The sequence below is a fragment of the Anser anser genome (genome assembly GCF_964211835.1).
Source record: "Anser anser genome assembly, chromosome: 1".
In the NCBI taxonomy this organism is placed as follows: domain Eukaryota; kingdom Metazoa; phylum Chordata; class Aves; order Anseriformes; family Anatidae; genus Anser; species Anser anser.
The window spans coordinates 125326811-125341659 of record NC_139720.1 but is presented as its reverse complement, the minus strand read 5'-3'; the positions used below and the strand labels follow the sequence as shown (position 1 = coordinate 125341659).

The 14849-nt window shown below is 38.8% G+C and overlaps 1 long non-coding RNA gene across 1 annotated transcript; it reads right to left on the bottom strand.

The window, feature by feature from the left end:
* Nucleotides 1-164: 164 nt before the first annotated feature.
* LOC310896922 lies at nucleotides 165-6223 on the bottom strand. Its single transcript, XR_014581917.1, has 3 exons — nucleotides 5933-6223; nucleotides 2980-3577; nucleotides 165-868 (listed from the first exon to the last, which is right to left on the bottom strand). It is a non-coding gene; the product is annotated as an uncharacterized lncRNA (long non-coding RNA).
* Nucleotides 6224-14849: the final 8626 nt, after the last annotated feature.

Genomic DNA, 14849 nt, shown 5'->3' with positions numbered 1-14849 from the left:
GTATGACAGCCTTGGCTGACTGACTGCTGGCAAGCAGAGCAAAGTCTGAGGAAGCATCCTACTTTCCAGCCCAGTTCAGTAAGTGACACGTCACAGTGAAAGATCAGTTCTGCATATATAATTTGGCAACCTGGCAGACGCGTATTTAATTCTAAAGAAAATAATCACTTGTTAAGTCAACCATAATCATAATTTTTCTTTAGTTGTATACAAAAATAAAGTAGAAACTTATAATACAAAACCAGTAGAAATGAGGCTGAAAAGGTGAGGGTTTGATGTAGACTTTTCTCCATTTAAGGTAACTTTTCAAATACCTGTGGATTAATCTGGTTGTGCTTTTAAAAACTTTCAGAACTCCTTAAGTGTAGAAGCCATTAGTTTTCATACTGCTTCCTAAGACATTTCCTTTTTATTTGTGCAATTAGACTGAAAAAAATAATAAAAGTGATAGGTATTTTTACTGTGACCATATGCATACGTAAGCTAGAAAAATGGTGTGAAAAAAAATTGAAAAATATATTTTTTATTTTTATTTTTATTTTTGATAATTGGAGATATATTTAAACAAACAAACAAAACAACAAAACAAAACAGAAGGACATGGCTTGAGGTTTTCTAACCCTCCAGGTTAGGGACCTAAAAGCCTAAATGCCTCCAAATTTCTAAATTTTACTCTCACTTCAAAAATGACAAGTGGTTTTTGGATTTATCAGGGCTCATCTATCATATAGTTATAAAAGATTTTTTTTTCCTCCTGTCTTCTGCTCTTCCTTACTGAGTTTCTTCTTTCTCTCCCCTCACTTTCTTCTCTTCAGCTGGTACTTCTCTGGTATTAGGGCCATTCATATGGTCTCCAGACAAACATAACCTTTGCAGAGGAGAGATATGTCAGAAGTTGTAAGAAGTAGCTGTGGCTGTAGAATACTTCAGCTGTTCTCAATTAATGTGTGACTACCCTGGCTGCTGTTAATGGCAGGACTCTGTATATGTGTTTGCCTAAGTATGGGCACCTTCAGGCTACAGTTAAAAGAAGGAGAGATTTCTAATTGTTCTGTGTCTGCACAGAAATTGGTTCTATCCATATTATACTTTAGGCAACCAACCTACAATTCTTCATGTATATTGACAACTATAGCCTGTCATCTGAAAGTCAAGAATAATTCTTCCATTCTTCATACACTAGAAACATTTGTCTCTGTAAATCCCAGGCTGACTTAATTCACAAATTAAATTGTCAAAATTAGGTCCAAATTATTCTCAGTTGGATTTAACTTCATTCTTTACCTATAGCACAAATAAATAGTTTTGTTAAAATATTTAAATAGCTTCTTGCCCTTATAATATTCCTATAATAAAATTGCCAGGATATCTGAACACTTTTTAGTATTAAATAACAGTTATCTCATCAGCTTTCTTCCAGGGATAACAATCACTCTGCCTAATGTGTATTCTCCTCTGTTGTTACAAATATATACAGAAATATATATTTGAAAGTTACATAAATGAAAAGACCTTGTTTTCTGGAACAATTCATGACCTAATTTTATAAAGGACCTTAAAGAAAGCTTGTTCTTTAGCTTGGAGGAGAGCTTTAATCTTATTGTAGAGAGTTTCATTGTGCCCACAGACATATTCTTCAGGTTATGATCTTCAACCTACAACTTTAGGCAAGTTTTCATATATTACCAAACACTGCAGAGATAACAACCATGGACCAAATCTAATCTCTCTAAGTTATTTAAGCAATTTGAGATGCAGATAAGCATTTTTTAAAATTTTCTGGAGGACTGAGTGGACTAGTCCTGTAACTCATTGTAATCAGTGGGAGATACACATTGGATCAACTCTGGAACCTCTGAGAAAATCCTTATTTGGATCTATCCTTGCTATTTAATGCCTAAATAAAATTGAAAATTTAGGCCTTTGGATCTTGAGGTCAACTCAAAATTTGCGTAATAATGGCATGTAGAAGGCAGACCTGGCATCCTTGTAATATACTGTGTTGCTGAAGAAACATCATGGTAAGATGGACTTGATGAAGTAACTCACATCAGTGTACACTAACATGCTATTTATTAGTGTCTTTAATATGGGATACTCTGTAAAACTTTTGTATTCTGAGTAACAATGATAGAAAAGTTAAGGTAAAATAGTGCAACACTACTAGTTTTCACATCTGTTTGCCTTTTTTTTATTAATGACTTCCACAAATTTATAGCATTAAAAAAAAAAGGAAGCATAATATTTAACTGATTTTTTTTTTTTTAATCAACTAAGTCCCACAGATTTTATCTGTAAATTTGAGAAATCTTTGAGAGAATAGGAGAAAGAAGGTAAGGTTATAATACTTTCTTTGGCAAATTTAATAGTCTAGAGACCTTAAAAGGGAAATGGAACAGTGACAGAGTCTATTGGCATGAAGAATGAACAGTGCTGAAGATATTTTAGAGGTACTCCAGCTTTTGGTCAGTTTAACTCACCATTAGCTAACATTACTTCCAGTGTTGTAGAGAGATTTTAACAAGAATCACAGGAATGGGAAGCAGAGGCATAGATGATTAATACATGCCAGTGCAACTACCTACCGTAACAAATGTAGTTTCTCTAGTAAAATGATGCTCTAGTAATTAAGGCAAAACTTATATGTATTAGCTACATGCAGCAATAACTGCAGTTGTATTAAGAAAAAATATTATTTCATTTCAAGTAGCATTGAATTCACCTTGAACATTTTAAAAATCCATCATCTGAATATAGTGATAATAATATCTGTTCATGATATCAGTGCTATCAACCATATCAAGTATTGCCCTTAGGCAACAGATATAACCATATGTTTTAAGCAGTATATATTTTACTGCATTTAGCCACAATCTCTCTCTTAATTAGAAAAGCTGTATGTGCGAAAGCAAATATCTGCAAACTAATCAAGACAGTATAGGAAACTGACAGTATGCAAGAGGATGGAATGATCTTTACCCCAGAAAGTCTGATGTTGCATTTCCATACTGTGGCCACAGCGATGAGGTCAGATCTATGGTGAATTTGAAGTAACACAATTAAATCAATTGAATTACTCTGGATCTTCTCCAACTCAAGGGCACACAGTTTTTGGCAGTGGGTACTCAACAGCTCGTAGAAATCTGACCCACGCTCTGTGTATTGGCACAAGTCTCTTAGCTCATTTCTGACAGATTTCTGGTGCAGGGTTTTGCCTCAGTGACTTTGGAAAACTCTGGAGGTGTTGCTACAGGTACTATTTTGGAGGTACACAAGAGTTGAAAAATGTATACATATATATATAAATTTTCTCTATATATATCTACAGAATCATAGAATAATAGACTATCCGAGTTGGCTGGGACTCACAAGGATCACTGAGTCCAACTCTTGGGTCCCCAAAGGACCACCCCCAGAAAAAAAACAAAATAAAAAGAAAAATCAGACCATGTATCTGAGAGCATTGTCCAAACACTTTTTGAACTTTGGCAGGCTTGCTGCCGTGACCACTTCCCTGGGGAGCCTGTTCCAGTGCCTGACCACTCTCTTGGTGAAAAACTTTCTCCTGATATCCAGCCTGAAAATATATAAACACACATATATATAAACATATAGTTAGTTAAGCCTGCAACAAACTCAAATATATAGGTATGACCAACAATTTAAACTGAGATAATATGAAACAGAAAATCAACAGAGGATTCAGTGCATGAAATCACTCTAGTTGCATGTCAGGAATGTACACCATGTTTATAGGACTAAAAATATTTGATTTAAAAATCTGACATGTTTTCCCACCTGTCTACTCCTGCACATTGTCCAAGCACTTTCTAAGTGTACTTCAATTATTAGCTGCAAATAGATTTCGACAGTGTAGTTTGTTATATATGCATTAGTCAGTAGATGACAATGATGACAATGATTGATTTGTTTAATGACAACTATTTGTCTGCAATTTTTTTCTCAATTATTTCTACTACCCTATTTCCTTTAATCTTTGTTTCAAGTGCCTTAGGAGTTAACAGAAGAGCTTTATTTTCTGGAAAGTGGCAAAACATTTCTTCTAAAATTTGTCACACTCTATGGATGTACAGAAAATGGAAATAAGAAATTAGGGCTGATTGGTGTCCTGTGCTTTTGTAATCAATGAAACAGCCACAAATGAAATGTGTATCTGCATTTTCTCAGGATTCAGTCCTCAGAAAGCAGTGAAAGGTACTGAACACAAAATCTGCCTAGAGATCAATGTAAAAGAGTTCATATCCTTGTGTGGATATACCTAGGGAATTCTCTAAAACAGCTAATGCTTGATGAAATTTTGCTGGAGTGGTATCCTTCCCTCCACTTTAGGAAACCTGTGGGCTCTCTGCTTTAAGTGAGAGGGACTTGCTGAGACCAGATGATCAGTTATTGCCTCTCTACTAAAGACAGCTAACACCCACAGGTCCAAGGACATGAATGTAATTTTGTGCTAACTGAGGCTAGGGGATAGTGCTTGCAAAGGAGTTAGACAGATTAGGTGAGGAAAAGAGGTTACTTGGCACAGGAACAGTTCAAGCCCTCGTTCTTCAAACATTCACCAGAATTCAAAGCACTCAGCCTTAAATGGACAGCAAAGGCAGTAAGAGTCAAATGGTGGAAAAATTAGAAGGAACAAGGGTATTTGCTCTGGTATAAAAAGAAACTGACCAAATTTTGATCAAAAGTCAGACTGAACCTTGTTTACCTCATCAGTCTGAACCTTTTATTATATCAGATATTACTGTGGGTGTCTGAGCAAGCCAACTTGGTCTTGTATAAATTAGTTCCTGTGAGACATTTCCTCTCACGTGTGTGTGTCAGGTCCCATTATCCTCAACAGCAAGTTGAAAGTAACTAAAAGTGGAAATGAGTAAGAATCAATGAGATATGTTAATGGATGGTTTGTGTTTTATTGAAACCTCTCAGGGCAGCCAATTTACAGGAGGGAGGGGGAGTGCTTTTGACTTTCATTGCTTTATCATGCACTTTTTGGGTGGAGGAAATTCAAGTCTGCTTATATGTTCAAAAGCAGAGTGTGTTTTTAATAGAGGATTATATATTGAAAATATACTGCCTAGCAGTAGAAATGGTCTGGAAATACCAACAATAGCTCAGCACTGATTTGTCATGTTTTCTTTTAAGAAAGATCAAAAAAGATAAGATATAAGACTTTCCTTACAGGATTAGTTTAAAGTATCTAGCCAAATAGGTAATAGTGTAGCTAGAAATTACCAAGCTGGCTTTAAGGAACGTATGAGGTGAAAACACCTTTCATTCAGATTCTAACTAGGCAAAATCTGGCCTCTGAAATCAACTGTAAATTTCTCATCAGCTTCAAAGGAACTGGAATGTCAGCTTTACCATTAGTTTCAGAAGAGGATCAGTTCTGAAGAATAAAAAGTCTTTGATGTGCCTTCATGGGAAAATCTTTTGTTGGGACTCTAAAATCTTTGAAAAAAAGTGTTAAAAGCTTCCTTATGTGGAAATAGTATTGTAACTCTTTTGTAGATTTCACTTGATGAATATTTGTAGCAAGGAATTGTGCATTCAGGATAGGATATAATACCTGAGTTAGGAAATTGTTAGCTCTGGCGCCATTCTTCTGCTTGGCCTTTGATAGACACTTGTTATGCATCATATCTCTGACAGCATCTTTCTATTTATCTGTCCTTTCACAAACCCATTACTTCATATCGTAGGTATTACAAACTGATTTATGCTATCTAGAATTTCTGCTCTACTTTGCCTTTGATTTTACTTGTTAACGGCTGGTTCTACTGTCTTGTCATCATTTTAGTTGTCTTCATGGTGCTGGTTATACTAATAACCAATGAGCTAAACTGCTAGATCTATTTTGCAGTACGAGCAGTCCAGAATCTATAATGTTCTTCCTCAGATGAGAGTCTCCTACCAATTAGTATTGTTCCAGCAGACACTGTGTCTGTCTTTCTTGCCCCTTCTCATGCCTCCCTTTCTTCCTGCCTCAGTATATGTAGGCCAAATTAACTTCCCAGGCAGAGGCTGCAAGCTCAGACTCATCTCGGCTTTTATAGATTTCCTGCAAAAAAGGGAAAGAAAAGAATGGATTTTAGTTCATTATATAAGCCTCAAAAAGAGTACCCAGTCCTTTTCCTGTCTACACACAGGAAGAAAATACCATGGCATCAGTCAAGTTGCTGTACTGTCCTGTGTCTCCGTCCGTCCCCCCCCCCCCCCAGCCGCAGAAGCAGTTCCTCACTACCAACCGGCAGACTCGGCTGCATAAACTTTTTCTTTGTGACTAAAAGTGAGTTGTGCTCTGATGATTCACTGAAGCTGTAAGTATCTCTAAAAGTATGAATATTAGCATTTTCCATTGTAGTGTCTAGGCCTAATGACAATTTTAACTTTCTTAAAGTTTGTGTTACTGATATTCACCTTCTTCATGTTTGTGCTCAGAATGACAGATGTAGACATTTGAAATGGATCATTTCATACCACTATTACATTATTATCTGTTTAGCTGGTATTTTATATTTAAAAAGTACTTAAAATCAAGTTAGTAGCAGTCTCTATTGCATGCCTTACAGTGACTCTTAAATCACTTCTCTAGCCTCTGTTCTGTTTATCCCGTTTCACCAATGTCTTCAGGGTAAAAATCGCTTTTATATTTATATTCTTAAGTGCTGGAACTTGCATTCACAGAAATCATGTGTGTTTCTTTCCATGTAAAACTTATCTTGGAGGGGGTATACAGTCATTTTGATTCAATGTCATTTTTTGTTTTAGTTTACCTTGTAAGGTTTGTTGTGAGGCATATCACCTTTCAGTACCATGCTAGACAGTTTCCATATAGCCTAAGAGAATCTTCCCTTGTTGCCTGATACTTTAACAGGTGGATTTTTTTTTTCTTACTTTTACATATGACACATTTGTATGTGAACTTTTTTGCTTTCTGCAAAATAACCATTAACCAATTCTTATATCTGACAACTTGCTAGTACGTGAATGTGTATGATAGAAGGCTTTGATAACCTCTTTTTCACCTGTCTTGGAAAATTAATATTTTAAATCCTAATGTAGCCAGTTTCTATGATCTTCTCAATTTTCTAGTCAAGTGTCAGTCTTACATCTGTTTTAAATACAGAGGATTTCTTCTAGTGATATGTCTGGTTTGTGCAGACTCATTGCTTTCAACTTCAGAAATGTTTCACTGTGAAAAAAAGAGAAAAAAATAAAAACCAACAAAAATAATATTTCAAGCTCAGAAGTTAACAACATTCTTCCATACATTGCAGTTTCTCAAGTCCACATTTTTATCTTTCTGTTTTTATCTGCTTCCTGACTTGCCTTTTTACCCTAACACTCTTCAGCTGGTCTTGAGGAAAAAAACAATGTGAACAAATAAACCCTGACTTCCTAAATAAATTGCCAAGAGAGTTCATCTGGCCTAAAAAAGAAACACAAAAGGATTTTGCAAAATTGCTTTTGCAAACCCAATTTTCCCCTGTTCTCTTTTGTCACATTAGGTGATTTATCCACACGTCATGCCTTTTTTTTTTTTCCTTTTTTTTTTTTCCTTTTTTTTTTCCTTTTTTTTTTTTCCTTTTTTTTTTTTTTCCTAGGGGCATGGGTCTACCCTGTATGGCATGTCTTCAATTTTGGTTTAATGCAGCCATTATCTTTATCAGAAGTTATTTAGCACCATTTTACCAGTCTTCATGTCTTTTCCCATGTTACCTGATCTGCTTGTTCTGCAGTCTCTGCTAATAATCTCTATTCCTCTCTCTGTGTTCCTTCAGCATACGTGTTTGAAAATCTGAGCAAGTCAAGTAAACAAAATTTGATAAGAAAATCATTAAATAACAGCAGTTGGGGAAAAAAAATAATTAAAAAAAAAGAAATAACTGGATCCATGGAAGACATCTTCATGTCAGATAAGCCTGTTCATCTGAATGGAGGTCTCAGTGTGCAGGCCACTGCTTCTGGTGTGGCCTCACCTTGAGTACTGTGTGCAGCTCTGGGCACCACAGTACAAAAAGGATGTAAAACTGTTGGAGAGTGTCCAGAGGAGGGCGACGAAGATGGTGAAGGGCCTAGAGGGGAAGACGTATGAGGAGTGGCTGAGGTCACTTGACCTGTTCAGCCCGGAAAAGAGGAGGCTGAGGGGAGACCTCATCGCAGTCTACAGTTTCCTCATGAGAGAGAGTGGAGGGGCAGGCGCTGACCTATTCTCCTTAGTCACCAGTGACAGGACCCATGGGAATGGTGTCAAACTGAGGCAGGGGAGGTTCAGGCTGGATATCTGGAAGAGGTTCTTCACTGAGAAGGCGGTCACACACTGGAACAGTCTCCCCAGGGACACAGTCACTGCACCAAGCCTGTTGGAGTTTAAGAAGCGTTTGGACTGCGCGCTTAGTCACATGGTCTAAAATTTTGGGTAGACCTGTGTGGTGCCAGGAGTTGGACTTGATGATCCTTATGGGTCCCTTCCAGCTTGGGATATTATGTGATTCTATGATTCTATTATTCTGTGATTCTTTATTTTTCAACAAATGAAAAAAAAATAATATTCATAATCTCAGCACTGACTTCTAATAGTTTTTTTTTTTTTAATATATAAAAGAAATAATCGAACACAACTTATTATAATTGAAATTGTAAGTACATTCTCATTATTACACTGGCACCCTTTTCTTGGATAGAATCATAGAATCACTGAATATCCTGAGCTGGAAGGGAACCACAAGGATCACTGAGTCAAACTCCTGGCAACACACAGGTTTACCTAAAAATTCAGACCATATGACTGAGAGCACAGTCCAAATGCTTCTTAAACTCCGACAGGCTTGGTGCCATGACTGTATCCCTGGGGAGCCTGTTCCAGTGTGCGACAACCCTCTCAGTGAAGAACCTCTTCCTGATATCCAGCCTGAACTTCCCCTGTCGCAGCTTGACACTATTCCCTTGGGTTCTATCGCTGGTCACTAAAGAGAATAGTTCGGCGCCTGCCCCTCCACTCCCCCACGTGACAAAACTGTAGACCGCGATGAGGTCTCCCCTCAGCCTCCTCTTTTCCAGGCTGAACAGGCCAAGTGATCTCAGCCGCTCCTCATACGTCTTCCCCTCTAGGCCCTTTACCATCTTAGTAGCCCTCCTCTGGACACTCTCCAACAGTTTCATGTCCTTTTTTGTACTGTGGTGCCCAGAGCTGCACACAGTACTCGAGGTGAGGCTGCACCAGCACAGAGTAGAGCGGGACAATCACTTCCCTCGACCAACTAGCAATGCCATGCTTGATGCATCCCAGGATACGGTTGGCCCTTCTGGCTGCCAGGGCATACTGCTGGCTCATATTCAGCTTGCTGTCAACCAAAACCCCCAGATCCTTCTCTGCGAGACTGCTCTCCAGTGTCTCATCGCTCAATCTGTACATATAGCCAGGGTTGCCCTGTCCCAGGTGCAGGACCCAGCACTTGCTCTGGTTAAACTTCATGCGGTTGGTGATCGCCCAGCTCTCCGATCTGTCCAGATCTCTCTGCAAGGCCTTTCCACCCTCAACGGAGTCAACAACTTCTGACAGTTTAGTATCATCGGCAAATTTGCTCAGAACACTTTCTAGTCCTACATCCAAATTGTTTATATAAACATTGAAAAGAACTGGCCCTAAAATGGGGACCCCACTGGTGACTGGCCACCAGCCTGATGTGGCCCCATTTACCACAACCCTTTGAGCCCTACCTGTCAGCCAGTTATTCACCCATCAAATGATGTTTTTATCTAGCTGTATGCTGGACATTTTGTCCAGTAGGATCCTATGGGAAACTGTGGCAAAAGCTTTGTTGAAGACCAAAAAGATCACATCAGCTGGCTTCCCTTGATCAACTAGGCGGGTGATCTTATCATAAGAGGAAATCAAATTTGCTAAACCGGACCTACCCCTCATGAACCCATGTTGGCTGGAACCAATGACTGCATTGTCCCCCAGATGCATTTCAGTAACTCCCAGGAATAGCAGGATAACAGTTTCCTTAAGGTAATTTTGACCTCTAATTTTGATTTTAACAAAATAATTGATATATTGAGACAAACTGCTGTTTTGAAGTAAAAAATAAAGAGGAACATGCAAGGTTCATGTTCTTTGTCCTTATTTGGAGATGCTCATTGAAATTGCAAGACCGTTTAGAAATAAGTTATGTGTAAGGTATCCAATAAACATTGTTTTCACACCTAGCATGTGCTTATGGTGCCCTTCATGAGACTGAGTGTGAGGCCTCAGGCCAGATATGGAGCCTCCAGAAACCGGGACTTTGAAGATCTTAAAAAATTTATGGGAAAGACATGCTTTTCACAGTTGCTTTAAGGGTGTGTTGGATCAAAGGAGTATCTGATGAGATCTGGATGCAAGAAAAAATTATGTCAGCCGTATGTGGGCTACTAGCTGCTAAGTTCAGGTTTTCTGTTGTTATTCTCCAACTTTCTGATGGTCACGTGGATGGTCACGCTTTGTCCTTGTGCGCCTACAGGATCTGTATGCATTCACACGTATCAACTCTGAGGTTTTGTGGAAGTTATATTATAGGAAGCCCACGTTAATTTCTGAAGACAAAGTGAAGCCAGAGTTTGTTGTTAATGATGATCATTCTAAGGTTTGATAAAATCAGTCCTTTTACAGTACACTTCAAAACATAACTTCGATCAGCATAGTCCATCTAGGAAGTTTATAGTCTCACTGGTCATTGTTGCTTTTGAAGTCTTGGTACAAGTACCAGCCCCGGAAATTACCCATGTCTGTTTCTGGAAAGAGGGGCTCCCTGTATGTGTCAGAAATACACGGACTCCTATGGCTCCATTCCCAAGAAAGAAAGCACCTCAAAACACACATAATACTAACCAGTGTAATAATTCCCTGGTGGCCCCTAAAGCAGGATTTTATTGTCATGCAGAAGATAGATGTAGAGGTAGACTGAAAAGCTTCCAGCTCTCAAACATCTGTATATGGATCTATAATACATAGACCAGCATCCCATATCTACAACAGCCCTGCACATCGTCTGCTAGTACATGACTGCATTCTAGAAAGCATCTCACAAAAGTTGTATGGGACAGACACCTGAATGAGACCTCTGTCACACACTGGACTTTTTTTTTTTTTTAGGCTTCTGTAATTTGTATCCTCTCAGCCAGATTTCTCCCACAAGTACCATCTTTTTTTTCTGTTTCCCAGACATATTCAGGCTGACACTTGTTTTTTCAGTTTACCCATGTTTCACGATACTGTCCCTAAAAGACTATTTGTTTTTCAAGTGAAGTTAAGGAATATACTTTAATATCCAAATTCTGTGATCTTTGCTACAGCTCCAAGAAAGGTGCACTTGATCAATTTCCATGCTTTTGAGGGGACAGAGGAAGCATTCAAGCTATGTGAGGAGACTGGCACAAAATACATTATGAACTCTAAAAGAGAAATCAGATGTGGTAATGTAAATAAATATTTTCTTCAGCTTCCTCAATTCAACATTTTTATACTTATATAGTATTTTTATAATAATATTATTCCCTAAAATGTTTCCAATTTATCCTTTTTCATGGTCAAGTCCTCCAAATATATTTTAGATATCTTCTGCATGCTTTCTCAAGTCATACAGAGAAAATAATAATAATAGAAATCCTTACCACTATACTGAAAATAAAAGAAGGTTTAAGAAAATTATCAGTTGGTGTCCCAAATTACATATCACAGAATCACAGAATCACAGAATCACAGAACTGTAGGGGTTGGAAGGGACCTCCAGAGATATTGGGTCCGATCTCCCCTGCCAAAGCAGGTTCCTCAGACCAGTTTGCACAGGTAGTCGTCCAGACGGGTCTTGAATATGTCCAGAGAAGGAGACTCCACAACCTCCCTGGGCAGCCTCTTCCAGTGCTCCGTCACCATCATCGTGAAGAAGTTCTTTCACATGTTGGTGCGGAACTTCCTGTGCTCCATTTTGTGGCCATTGCCCCTTGTCCTGTCCCCACAGACCACTGAAAAGAGAAAGAGGTTGGCCATATCCCCTTGTTTCCCATACTTAAGGTATTTATAAACGTTGATAAGATCCCCTCCCAGTCTTCTTTTCTCAAGGCTGAACAGACCCAGGTCTCTCAGCCTTTCATCATAGGGGAGACGCTCCAGGCCCCGTATCATCTTTGTGGACCTCTACTGGACTCTTTCCAGGAGATCCCTGTCTTTTTTTTTTTTTGTGCTGGGGAGCCCAGAACTGGACACAGTACTCCAGGTGAGGCCTGACCAGGGCAGAGTAGGGGGGGAGGATCACCTCCCTTGACCTGCTGGCCACGCTCCTTTTTATGCACGCCAGGATCCCATTGGCCTTTTTGGCCACCAGGGCACCCCGCTGGCTCATGGCCAACCTGTTGTCCACCAGGACCCCCAGGTCCTTCTCCGCAGAGCTCCTCTCCAGCAGGTAAACCCCCAGCCTGTACTGATACATGCGATTGTTCCTTCCCAGGTGCAAGACTCTATGCTTGCTTTTGCTAAACCTCATCTAGTTTCTCCCTGCCCAGCTCTCCAGCCTGTCCAGGTCTCCCTGAATGGCAGCACAGCCTTCTGGCATGTCGGCCACTTCTCCCAGCTTTGTATCATTGGCATACTTGCTGAGGGTGGGCACTCATCAAGGTCGTCAATGAAGATGTTGAACAAGACTGGGCCCAGCACCGACACTTGGGGAACACCGCTAGTCACAGGTCTCCAGACGAACTCTGCACCGCTGATCACCACTCTCTAAGCTCGGGCAGTCAGCCAGTTCTCAACCCACTTTACTGTCCACTCATCTATCCCACACTTTCTCAGCTTTGCTAGCAGGGTGTCGTGGGAGACAGTCAAAAGTCTTGCAAAAGTCATGGTAGATGACATCCACTGCTCCCCCCCCATCTACACAGCTGGTGATGCCATCATAGAAGGCAATGAGGTTGGTCGAGCATGATTTCCCCTTGATGAATCCATGCTGACTACTCCTCATAACCTTCTTCTCTTCCAATTGCTAGGAGATGGCATCCAGAACAAGCTGTTCCAATGCCTTTCCAGGGACAGAGGTGAGGCTGACTGGACTGTAGTTTCCCGAAATGTGTGAAGGTCTCAACATTTTCCCAGAGTCTCATATCAAACATTTTAATCTGGAAAACACAGGCAGAAATAGATTACATTAAGATTTGCCATGGCAAATCAGACTAATCTTATTCTGAAAGAGTGATTGTCTATAGGAGAAGCAAGAAATTTTTCTTTCTCTTTGTAGACTTGTAAAATTCACTACCTGAGATAGTGACCATGAATAAATAAAACAAAAAGGTACTACAAGTCTCCAGCAAAATGTTATTTCTGCATATGTTTGTTCCTGAGACTTCGTTTCTGAAACCCTATTGACCACTTTATCTTGGTAACACATTATGTTGTATGGGGTAATCACACATTTTTGTTGTACCAGGTGGGATGCCATTTATTGAATAATTTCTGATATCAAACCAGACAAAAATCAAAGTTAGTTACATGTCTGAGTAGAATAAATGGCTACAACAATGGTGGGGTAGCATAACAACAAGAGCTTCTTGTCTTTCCTTATGAAGTTAGAGGGTCCATCCCTCCCTTTCCATTGTTTGTCACAGATCTGGCTTTCATTTTCATCATATTAACAGCTCTTTTATAATTTAAATGGTAAAACGTAACCATGCTACTCAGAGTTCTTGTGTCTCACTCAATTCATGCACTTTTCTGTAAACTCACTGAAATATTTATGTAGTTTAGAAATATGCATTTTGTAAAATTCAAAGCATAAACTACAATTTGATTCTACCTAGTACTGTTTCCAAGATACTCTAATTTCATGAAATTTTTGCTGAAAATGAAAATAGGGAAGAAAATATCTTCCATTTTTCAATATATATGTATACAAACAAGCAAATAAAACTAGAAGCTTGTCCAATGTCATACAGATTTCTTTTTTTTTTTTCTGTAATAGATCTAGCTTGCATTTGTTAAGTGTCAGCTCAATTCTTCAGTGGTAAAGGCCAGCCTGTCTCTCAGACTCAGTCTGTTTCTTCTCCAGTTTTATTAAATGTGTAGAAGAAATTAAATGTGGGAAAGTAGGAAGAGTGGAAGCAAAAACACAGACCCATATATTTCTCAAACACTGATTTTGTCCTCTATGAAAGTAAATCCAAAGGTCCTGAATGCAGATGTGGAATATGAAGCTGTGAAATAACTAAGGGATTTTTATTGTGCACTTTCATTTGCATGAAGTTGCTTTATGCCTCAAGAAATAAGAGCCTTATGTTGAATTTTACCAGAATACAATTAGGTTTATGACCTGCAGACATTTTCCCATCTGTTGAGTGCTTTAGCTCTTGGGTTAGCTTTCAGTGAATGAAACAACGGCAATGCAGACATAAATGAGTGTATTTTAATTAACCTACTTTTTAGTAGCAAGATACTGAAATTGTCTTGCTCCTGTAAGTTTATGCTTTCATACATACAAGTCAAAAACCAAACTTTTATAAATTCCAGAAAGCTACTTTAGGAAGCAGGTATGCTATTTTTTATTATTATTCTAGCAGCTGAAGAGTTAATGGGCATTAAACAATGTGAATTTCAATACAAGTTTAACCACAGGATGTTGGATATAAAGAAGTAACTGAAGTAAAGAGGATCATGGTCCACATGGGAAATGTCTTAATTTCCTATCTTTGCCTTAAAGTAGATGCTGAGCAGTCATAGAGTAAAAACCAAAGACAGATATCCAGATCTACTTGTATGCATATAGCTCCCCAAGGGAGGAAAATCAGACCTATGTGAATTT